The following is a 12,397-nucleotide window of genomic DNA, read 5'->3' on the forward strand; positions in this document are numbered from 1 at the left end:
TTCATCGCCTGCTCCTTTCCATTCTTCGCTCTTTCTTCTACTTACCTTCCACAGGCACTTCCCTCATCCAGCTGAGCTTAGTCTGCACCTGAAATGCCTTCGATGGCTCCCGATTACATAGAATCATGTTAACGCCAGGCATCCGATACCTGGCATTCAAATTCCTGTCAAATATGGCTTCTACATGAAATTTGGAGTATTTCCTTCCATAATATACCCTCCACCTTGTACCTGTGATCTGTGGGGAACCAGTCTACCTTTCCCTGAATATATCCCAAATGTGTTCTACTACTGGCAATATCTATCTAAGGAAATCCTAAAATTTCCTTAAAATCCCATTAAATTGATTTGCATTGTGTGGCTTCAATACTATGTAACTCTTCTCTAGCTGGTTACACTATATACATACAAGAATGAGGTGGCCTGGCCAACTGAGCAATATCAGAAGGAATTCTTAAAGAAAGACTAATTTCAGTAAACCTAGGGATTTTTTTCCGGAAACAAGCAGCTGACATTTTAAAATAATAGTGGAATTCACCATCAAAAGGATGTGGATTCCTAAGGAAATAAAAGACTCTGCTGGATGAGAAAAAAATATGAGAGTATTTTATTCTCCTGTCTGCACCTCTCTAACACCTAGTCCAGTTCCTTGAGGGAACTGGTACTTGATATCAGTTTCTGGATTGCATGGCTAAGTAAGTAAATGAGAAGTACACACTAGGTGGAAACATATACATGTGGTGGAGGTAAACTGCCGAAACTGGCAACAGCGTGAGTTTATTTCACGTGACCTAGAAGGGGCAAGCTATGCCTCAGTAGAGAAACATTTGGAAACTATTTGCCTTTACCTCTACTACATAAGAAACAGTGAGTTCTTTTTACAGATCAGGCACTGTTGCAGTGAAAATACTGGGCCAAAAATAAATAATATCCCAGGTGCATAAATAGCTGAAGTTAAACTCCATTTGGCACCAATTTATCAGGGCTGTATTGCTGGTGGGTTATGATACAGCATATGTGGTAATTGTGGAGATAAAATCAGACAAGAATGTGAGAAATTTTGCCTTTGAATCAATGCTTAATGTCTAAACTTCAGCACCTTAGTGACCTCCTTCTAATTCTTTCAACATTCCTCGATTGATAAAGCAAAAGAAGAGGGGTGATGTAACTTAAATACTTCACAACAATTTTGGGTGGTACCTAATATTGGAATAAGTAAAAGTGAATTTTATGACAATGTTTGATGTCCAGGCAAACTTCTTACTATTACTGTCCTAAATGGAAACAAACAGCACCAATAGAACAGTACAATTAAGAGGGGATTTTGGAGTTTTGAGAGCTGTATCTTCCAGCACCAATGGACACCATGGTGAGGGAATAACAGCATGAGATTTTCCAAAATTAAAACGTGTGTGTTACACATTTCTTGTCCTTCAGACATGCACAGTGTTTCCAGTGTTTGAGTTGCCATAGGCTATCACTGTTGCAGGAGCAATGAAGCCAGGATCCCACCAGGAGGAAGAGCCTCCTAACAGCATGTTCTAAGAAGGAAAACCAGTCTGGATCCTTAGTTTGGTGTGATGGATGGCATAGTTTCAGAACAGCCAGATAATGTGCATGTTGCAGTATCACATTTCATACAGAGGCAGAGTTGGAAGCTTCATCCAGCCACAGGAAGACCCCTTCATCCTGGTGACAGCAACCATCTGATTACAGAAAGAGCAGGAAGATGGCTCACAGCAGGGCTTGCCACATTAGCCTGTGACAGAGCAGGGAACCTTGCTGCTCAGGTGGCCTACACAAGACCATTCCAGACAAGGTAGGCCCTGCTCAGATCCACAGCCTGTTAATAACTGCCATCATTCCACCACCTCAGATGTTTAAAATAGGTAAGTTCTTTTTTGTTTATTTTTTAAATTTTTATTAATTTTTTTTTAATATTTTTATTTTATTTAAATTCAAGTTAGTTAACATATAGTGTAGTATTGGTTTCGGGAGTAGAATTTACTGATTCATCTCTTACATATAACACCCAGTGCTTATCCCAACAAATGCTCTCCTTAGTACCCATCACCCATTTAGCCCATCTCCCCACCTACTTCCCCTCCAGCAACCCTCAGCTTGTTCTCTATAGTTCAGAGTCTCTTATGGTTTGCCTCCCTTTCTGTTTTTATCTTATTTTATTTTTTCCTTTCCTTCCCCTATGTTCATCTGTTTTGTTTCTTAAATTCCACAAATGAGTGAAATCATGTGATACTTGTCTTTCTCTGACTGACATTTCACTTAGCATAGTACACTCTGGTTCCATCCATGTCGTTGCAAAGGGCAAGATTTCATTTTTTGATGGCTGAATAATATTCTGTTATGTATATATACACCATATCTTCTTTATCCATCCGTCAGTCGATGGACCTCTGGGCTCTCTCCATAGTTCGGCTATTGTTGATAATGTCGCTATAAACATCAGGGTGCATGTAGCCCATCCAATCTGTATTTTTGTATCCTTTGGGTAAATACTTAGTAGCATAATTGCTGCATCTTGGGTAGTTCTATTTTTAACTTTTTGAGGAACCTTCAAATTGTTCTCCAGAGTGGCTGCACCAGCTTGTATTCGCACCACCAGTGTAAGAGGGTTCCCTTTCTCTGCATCCTCACCATCTGTTGTTTCCTGACACGTTAATTTTAGCCATTGTGAGAAATGTGAGATGATATCTCATTGTGGGTTTGATTTGTATTTCCCTGATGATCAGCGATGTTGAGCATCTTTTCATGTGTCTGTTGGCCATCCGTATGTCTTCTTCTGTCTTCTTTGGAGAAATGTCTGTTCATGTCTTCTGCCCACTTCTTAACTGGATTATGTATTTTGGGGGTTTGATAAGTTCTTTATAGATCTTGGATACTAACCCTTTATCATACATATCATTTGCAAATATCTTCTCCCATTCTGTCAGTTGTCTTTTAGTTTTGTTGATTGTTTCCTTTGCTGTGCAGATGCTTTTTATATTGGTGAGGTCCCAATGATTCATTTTTGCTTTTGTTTCCCTTGCCTCAGGAGACATGTCTAGTAAGAAGTTGCTGTGGCTGAGGCCAAAGAGGTTGCTACCTGTTTTCTCCTCAAGGATTTTGATGGTTTCCAAGACAGGTAATTTCTTTAATTCAGGGCAGGATAAGTAAATATTTTTTTCCTAGTCCTTTTGTAATTGTTTTAAGATGCAGTACATGCAAATCGTTATGGTTGTTGTTAAGGTATTTTATGTTTGGTTTTTTTCTACTCAAATTTGCTATGAAATAAAAATTCCTCTGAACTGCAGGTATATTATAGAAATCTTTAATACTACAGAGAAAGTATATCAGCTGTGTATATCAGTGGTTCTCGACTTGAGCGTGACCTGGAGATAACTTGTTAAAACACACGGTACTGGACCCCACTACCAGTGTGTATGATTCAGGGGGAACAAGTGATGGAGTAGGTACAAGTGATACTGATTCCACTGGTCCAGGGACCACACTTGGAGAACCACTGTTGTATGGAAATACGGATCATGGTTAGAGAAGATGGTAAAATTATAAGGAAACTTGTGCCATTTCTGAAGTTTTGTGTCACTTTTGATATGTGCAGATCCTTATGCTGTCCATGGACATGCAGGCTTTGGTTGTCACTTGTTCATTCATGTCTGTTTACCTTCCAGAGTGGAATAGGTTTGTTCAAATATAGCCACTCCCTTCACCTGCTCCCCACCCCCAGTGGCAGTGGTTGAGAATCATCTAAAAGGCTACCAGTTGGGGTGCCTGAGTGGCTCAGTCAGTTAAGTGTCTCCCTTTCCACTCAGGTCATGATCCCAGGGTCCTGGAATAGAGCCCCACATTGGGCTCCCCACTGAGTGGGGAGCTTCTCTTTTCTCCCTCTGTCTGCCTCTCTGCCTATCTGTGTTCTCTCTCTCTCTCTGTCAAATAAATAAATAAAATATTTTTAAAAATAAAAATAAAGGGCTACCAACTACTTTGAAAGATACTGATTCAGGCCAGCTCAGGGAATAAAGTAAGAACATAGTAAGAAAGTATGTTTTCCACTATTTTTAATACAAGATGCTATAAAACATTAATGGTTTATCCTCCTATATTTTAAAAAGGGATACTAATACAAAACTAATCACTTTCTTGTTTTTCCTTTTCTTTATTTTATTTTTATATTTAGATTTGCAAGTGAAGTTCTTCATTGCCTTTTCTAAGCACTTGTCCATAGCCCACAGTCAGTGAGATGTATTTCCTACATCATGGTCTTTGGGTAAGTAATAGAAGGATTTCAACTCCAGACCTCTAGACATAACCATATGAATAATCACACACACACACACACACACACACACACACACACACACACACACAGAGTCATTGAAAATCACCATCAAAGAGAAGAAGAGAGATCTAATCTGTTTGTTTTATGTTTATTTTAAGTAAATGTAACTGTGTTTTTCATGCTCACCTTTAATTAGCATGTTCCTTTGGGGAAGATACCGTTTCTCTTGATTTAAATCTTATATCCTGTCACTTGCATGACTCCAGAGACTAGCCCTTGGAACTTCTCACTAGTTCTTTATGAATATGTCAACTTAGGGTAAAATTATAAAGAGTATATACTTTCACAGCCTACTTCTGGAGAAATATAGTACTGTTTACTTCCTTTGTTTTTAGACTCTCCTTTCTGAAAATACTAAGAAACTACAGCATACATCTGCATAAATAACCATATATATTTTTCCTGAAATAGATTATTTCTTACTTGTCCTATTTAAATTTATTTTTGGCAAAGAAACTCTTTTCCCTCAGTTTGTTTGGTTTTATTAGCAAGCAATGATCAATCTAAAGTTATCCTCCAAATAGTAAGATAAGAGTCCCATTTGCTTATAATGTAGAGATATTAATTTACAAAACTCACTTTATAGCAAATACATGTTCTTTAAAAAAAAAACAGAATTGTCAAAGAACACATTTTTAACATAGGTAGGAAATTTGGGCAAGATTTTAATTTTTCCTTGTAAATACGTTGCATTTTAGAGATCTAAAATGAATGATAAAAGTAGGAATATCCAACTTGGCGTCTTTATATTCTGCATGTTAAATAATTGCATTTTGTTGTATACCATAACATTCCAACTGATAGGCTATGGGGCCAGAAGATTTTTTTATATATTTAAAAGCTTCCTTTTATGTTTATGTTCGAAAAATTTAACCAGTATAAATATATAAATAGATTGGTATGGAGAACTGACATGATTTAAAGTGCGGAACACCTTTGGAACTGATAAGGGGGTTATGTGCAGGCACAGTGGGCAAAGAACTAAAGAGGATTCACATGTGTAGGGCAAAACCAGAAGGACACATAAAATGTATTTTTGTTGTAGTTGTTTTATTTTTGTAGATAACAGTTATTTTTTTCTTTTGTTTTGCTGTATCTGTATTTGATAATTATGATATTATAGTGAATTCATGTTGTGTTTGTAACATTCTTAAAGGAAAGTCAGTGATTAAAAAAATCCTAATTATGAAGGTCATTGAGCATAATGACATATTGAAATGTTACCTTACTTGAAATTGCTAGTAGAAATTTTAAAGTATTTTTGGTTTTGATGGTCAAATTGTAAATTTATTCCAGAAAGTAGGAGTAGCAAAGATTTTTCAAGCTACGAAATTGATGTTTACATTATTAAACAGATATATAATAGGTGCCCATTAACTTATTAGTTTAGTGAGCCTAGATTTATTAATTTTTTTGTCAAGCTGTGTTTAAAAGATGTCAAAGAACTATTAATAACTGTTAATTAACTCTTTGCTCTGGCAGGACTATAGACTGTGCTGTAGTTTTTTGTTTTTTTTTTTTTTAAGTGAGCTCTATACACTGCTTGGGGCTTGAATTCATAACCCTGAGATCAATAGTCACATGTTCTACCAACTGAGCCAGTACCCTGTTGAATGTATTTTAAAATTCTCCCTGACTCCTGTTTCTAAATTAGGGTTAGTCGTGGCATGTTTGTGAGATGGTAATGTATTTATGACACCATCCTTTTTACTTTCCCTACTCATCTATCTTACTTCACGTATGGGCTGCCGTTTCTCCATTCCTATTGCCCCTACCCCTCTTGGTTGGGGATAATAATTATGACTTCCTTATTAGCTATTCCCCTCCCCACTCAGTTTTTTCTCCTTTTCAATCAATTCTATGCATTGTTGTCATATTAAACTTAATAAAGAATGAATTTCTAATCTGGACTTCAAAGGACTCTATGAATTACCCCTAACATGCTTTCAAATTCAATTTGCTCCTAAATCTCTTTCACGAGCTGTGTACTTTGGCTGAACTTAACTATTCATCTTTTCTTAAACATCCCCTAAGCATCCCCTTATCTGTACCTTATGCATATAGGCAAAGCGTTTTGCACAAAGTGGCCCAGAAGAGGTGCTCAGAGAATGGCTGGCCTTTCTTCCTCTTTAGTTGTCCATATTCTCACTATACCTACTGTGATTTAAAAAAAGTTTTTAAATCCTGAAAAAATAGCACTGCATTCATAGAACCATCCCTAAAGTACCCTTACTGGAACTCATCTGCTCCTCTCCTTGATGGTCATAGCACTTGTAGCATTCATGACTGTTAACTTTTCTACCCTGTCATATAGCTGCTTCTGTACTTCTCTGTATTGAACTGAATGCCCCTGAAGTTCATGGTTTGGGTGCCTCCAGTGTTGCCTAATATGCACTTCCACTTCATAGTAGGTACTCAATAAGGATCTATTTAATTAAGGAATAAAACCTTCAGCCTCCTGGAGATCCTTAGTGGGTTCCCCTATTGAACTGAGCAGTAATCCTTTTTATGATGATTTCCTGCTGAAATTCAGAACTCAGTTTTTTGAAATTGTGTCTCAGGAAAGGTTGTTTAAAACTATCACTAAATAATCATTTGTAATCATTAAAAAATACAAATTCTGACTTCAAGAAAAAAGTAAATTCTGTCTTATTTCCATGCGTACAAAAATACATGTACCCAAACATGTACATTTTTCTCCAAAATTTCCCATTGGGCTATACTTAGTAACAGTGTTATTTTTTTTTTTAAGGAAATGTTTTCATTGATTGGAATAAGCAAAATTCTAATTATCAGGCCTACAAAAACCTAAACCTACAGAATTTCTGGAAGTGGAGATTAGAAATCTGAATTTTTATAAGCTCCAGCGATTTATGCAAGCTAAATCTTGAGAATTGAAGATTTAATAGGCTATTTCTCTTAAAGAATAGTGACATTTTAAAAGCTACTTTTAATTACTAATTTCTAAATGAAGTGCTAATGTTACAAATATTAGCTGAAGTCCTGACTCTTCTAAGGGAATAATGCATTGGTTTTCAGGGGCTAACTTGTTCCTTACAAATACTGAGCCCCCTTCGTCTCTAGATGGTTGGTCCAGTTTTCAAGCTATGTGAGACTGGTTTAGGAGTAGAAATCAGGAGTTCAAAGATAAAATCATTTAAAAATTTGAATATTACTTGTTTGTAGAGCAACAGTTGGGACTGAAAGTCTGCTTGTTACTTGGTGAGAAGGAACAAGTATATAGAAGTGAAGAAGAACTGAGAGGAGTAAAATAAAATCACATTTGCTTGCATATTTTAGTTGGGTTACTATTGGATTTCATTCCATTAAGGGTAAGGAGTTTCCATTTTCTTCTGACAAGTATAAAAACAAGAGTGATTGGCAGTAGCATTAATTACCAAGTAACCATTATCTAGAACTACATTAGGAAGGGGAATTGCCATCCCAAGCCTGTCTAAAGGATGGTCATAAACTGCATTAATTATCAAAGATAGCAAGAAACAACAAGTAAGAAATTGCCTACCAGATTAAAATTTCCAATATTTCAATTATAACAAGCTATTGAACATATAAATGCAATGAACCTCGTAACACGTATGAATTATGTTCTGGGCTTGGGAAATAGCATCAGAGTGTCTCCACCTGACAGAGTAAATAGCATCCCATTCATTAATAAAGGCTGTCAGTGCAAATGTTAAAAGGCTGTTGGAGTAAATGCACACACAGCACTCATCAACACTCTTTTGGTCTCCTAGGTCATTTCCTCTTTTGCCCTCAACCTCTTCATCAAGTTTCAATGTCAGTGGCATCTTTTTTTCTTTTTTTTTTTTTTGAAAAGGCCTAATTTTTTTTTAAAGATTTTATTTATTTTTTTTTAAAGATTTTATTTATTTATGTGACAGAGAGACAGCCAGTGAGAGAGGGAACACAGCAGGGGGAGTGGGAGAGGAAGAAGCAAGCTCCCAGCGGAGGAGCCCGATGTGGGGCTCGATCCCATAACGCCGGGATCACGCCCTGAGCCGAAGGCAGACGCTTAACCACTGTGCCACCCAGGCGCCCCATCAGTGGCATCTTTTTGAAGGAAAGTAACTTCCTGCTGCTTTCCTTACTAAATTCAACTGAGATGAGACAATGATTATTGTGAGCTTCCATTTGATCCTTAAGTTACTTTATATTCCTCTGATGTCAGCCATACTTGCTTTCTTATAAAATACATGGACAATTTCAGCCCAGCTGTCATAAAGATCAACTTTTATGTGAGAACTGGGTATACGTCTTTTCAATTATTCACTGTATTTCTGCATGTGATTCATTCGTTTTTTGTCCTAAGATTTTTTTAACATTTTTTAATATTTTTTTTTGCTATATGACAGCATATGATGATTTCTCACTTGCTGTTTCTTGTATTCTTGATAATTAATACAATGTACAAATATCTTTCAGGTAAGTTCGGAAGGGCAAGGATAATACATGGCAATGGTGAAGAATTGCTATAGTAACAAAAACATGTAAAGAGTAGCAGATTATGCCACCCCAAAATATGCCATTTTAACATAAAGATTATTTTGAGCTAAAGGACTTGAAAAACAGCATATACAAGGGTATTCTATGAGTATTCCCTTTTCTCTCTGAAAATAGGAGATAAAAACTCCCATGTGAAAGATGCCCTCCTTGTGCCAGGAAAAAAATAGTAACATTCTTTGATGAGGAGTCATAGCTGAGAGAATTCTGCACAAACAGACCTTGTTAAAACAATTATTTTCTCCCTTTAACCTCCCCACATAATTTGGTTACTTTTCCACAACTTCTCTTTGTTCAACCTAATATAAAAGGCCTTTAGATTTTGACATATCTTTGAATCTTTGTTTCCTTATGAGGTTCCTATGTCATGTAAATCTTATATAAATTGGTATGCTCTCCTCCTATAAATCTGTCTTATGCACGTCTAATTATCAGGACTCGTTGAGAAACCCTAAATTTTGTTTCTCCTATATGCGTGACGAGAAAAGTCTTATATCCTCCTATACACTTCCCAGAGAATACCACATTACATGCAATGAAGCCAATGGTTTTTTGTTTTTGTTTTGTTTTTGTTTTGTTTTGTTTTGTTTTACTTCCACCCCAATACCTTTGTTATTCTTCCTAAAATAATTTCTTGCTAAGATGGGACTAGTCTCAGCCTATTTTGTATCTTCCACCTCCGGAAAAATGTTAGGAAGCTAATCCCACCCCTAAACATTCTGTGTGTTTGTGGCAAAGGGGAAGGGTATTACTCAGTGGCTCGGGGACCTGCACTGTCAGCATCATTGTTGCCCTCTTTAGAGCTGCAGAATTTAAATCTCTTGTGTGGGCTCCTGCAGTCCTTGTTTTAACAGTCTCTCCAGCTGATACTTACACACAGTCAAGTTTGAGAAGTCCTGCTTTGATCGCACTTTGTATCATTGACTCCTTTAGGAAATATTTGAGTACTTTCTAATCAAGGAGCCAGTCCAAGTGGATCAGATAGGATTCCTCTCCTGAGGGACTACACACATGTAGTAGAGATGACAACTAGTGTAAATAAATAGTTGAAGTGGATGTTGTCTTAAGAGATTCAGACAAAGTACTATGAACAATTACATGAGATAAAGATGCTTTCGAACTAAAATGCTTTGAATAAATGTTATAGAGGGTGAGACTGCAGCAGGACTTTGATAGATGAATGGATGTGGAGCTACAGATGCTGGGAGAAGGAGAAAGGCCAGTGGTATGGAAGACAGAAAAGACAAAGGGCAGAGAATAGCAAGTGGTTTAATCCGAGTGAGGCATAAAGCTTATAATGCTTATGGTTAGAAATAGAAATGTAGAGTAAGGCTATTCCAGAGAAGGTTTTGAAAGAAAGTCTAATACATGTATATTCTAAGTCGTTTTTCTACATTTTCAGTTCAGTCTCAGAAAAAACGTGCTCTCAACACACAATGAAAATTCCTTAAAGACTTGACTTCTTTGTATCTATAGCTCCTAGCACGGCTCCTAACAGACCTTAAAGGCTCGATATATATTGTTAAGTAAATAAGTAAATCTTTATTTGGAAAGTCACACATTTAGAGCTTCCAAATAAACTGAAGGCAAATAGAAGTTTTAACTCCATGTACAGTTTTACATATCTGCTTGAAAAATTAAAACTCCCAAGGGAAATTTAAATGGTCCACTACGTCCAGATAATAGACCTTCAAAATAATGGTGTTCATCTAAATAATCATTTTTCTGATTTATAAAAGTATGGCTCTAATGAAATGCTTTTTGAGAAATTAGAAAAATGTGAGTATATGCTTTACATGTTCTCATAAGCCTAATATTGGATTCTACTTCACCTTTTTATGGGCAACAGGCAATTAAAGTTTTGGCAAAATTCTAAAACTTTGGTCAGAAAGAGAAGGTTATGAGTTTTTCTAGAACAGAAATCATGTTTATTCACCTATCTCACATTTACATAATAGGTGATCAATAAATGTTTTGATTTTTTAAATAAATAAATACCCAGAGAAGACCTGGGAACAGCCAGATTTTAGAAGGTTTTAAAGACATTACAAAGTAATGGTTATGACAGAAATAAAAATTTCTGGATTAAAAAGGATACATTAGCAATGGTAGATGGAGGTGGGAATTTTATTACCATATGGGGAAAATACAGTCAGCTGTGCTGGGAAGTCAGAGGGACAACAGAATGACCCATGCACATCTATAATCATAATTTTATTGTTGCCCTGGGATTTGGACAGTGAATGGAGACAGTCATGAAAGCCCATTTTGGAACACAGTATCTCCACCTTAAATGAGCCAAGATAAGTGCAGTCATGTTCCCTTCCTTCCCGGGAAGGGGTCAAGTTACACTTAGGGCTCCATTGTAGAGGCTGGCACTGTAATGGGACAGATTTGGGTGTGGTTTCTTTTTTCCTTCTCCTCCTTTTACAACTGTGGCTCAGCAACATAGCCAAGTTTGTGGCTTAATTACCCCTCTATGAGTCTCCAAGGAGAGTTCCTTTTCACAGAGCTTTCAGAAGAAATGGAAATAGAAATAATGACTATCTCACCCACTTTTTTGTTGTGAAAAATAAGAAATGAGCAGTCACCTCAGCCTGTACAGTAGCTAACAGGCAAATCTGCTTCATGCAACAGGGTTAGAATTTTATAATCTTGAAAAGAAAATAATAGTTTTGGGGCAAAATGAGCAAGTTCTTTCTCTCATCTACTTCTTTTTTTCTCTTTTCTTCCAAAAATGATTGACAGCTCTATTAAATATCTCCTTGGCCAACCAGGAAGACAAATGGTTTGTCACGGAGATTGCTTATCCCAGAAGACATTAAACCTTTGTCTGCGAGCCCGGATGTGCTGTCAGTGGGGGCAAGGAAGGTAACTTGTTAGAATCTGAGTTCTTTCCTCCTTTCTGTACACAGATACAGAATCCCATTTCCTGTGGTGGGGCTAGCCAACTCCAGATGCTCAGATCTTTTCTTGGGGACTTTGAAGTAAGCATGAAGGGTAAAAACTGTCATTTTGAATTATTTGTAGGCTATGATTTAAAGCAGTGTGTCCTTTTAATGATTTGAAAACCACTTGCAATGTAGTGCCATGTAAGAACACTTTGAACTTCCTAGAATTGAAACATTCTTTTCCCCAATAACGTTTCATATTACAATTTCAAAATAATAAAACCCCATATAAGTCCCTACTATATGCTAAGGAAAATGTTAATAAATCATATAGCTTCTTCTCTCTCATTAATTCTCACCCCTCTACCATCCCGTTCCCCAATCAGCTACCACCATCCAGAATATAAGCTCCAAGAGAGCAGGGCTTTTTTTTTGGTACACTTTGTCAATACATGCTTCCTCTGCTTAAGATTGAGCCCAGCACTTAATAAGTGAAAATATTTTTTAATAAATTATTCCCATTTATTAATAAGGAGCATGTAGGTTATATTCTACTCAAAGTCACAGAGCCATGGGAGCTAAATTTCATTCTCAGCCTAGGGGGAGAAAGATGTTCCTTTTGTAATAC

This window comes from Ursus americanus, chromosome 19 (genome assembly GCF_024610735.1).
Source record: "Ursus americanus isolate L20-20 chromosome 19, mUrsAme1.1.p, whole genome shotgun sequence".
In the NCBI taxonomy this organism is placed as follows: domain Eukaryota; kingdom Metazoa; phylum Chordata; class Mammalia; order Carnivora; family Ursidae; genus Ursus; species Ursus americanus.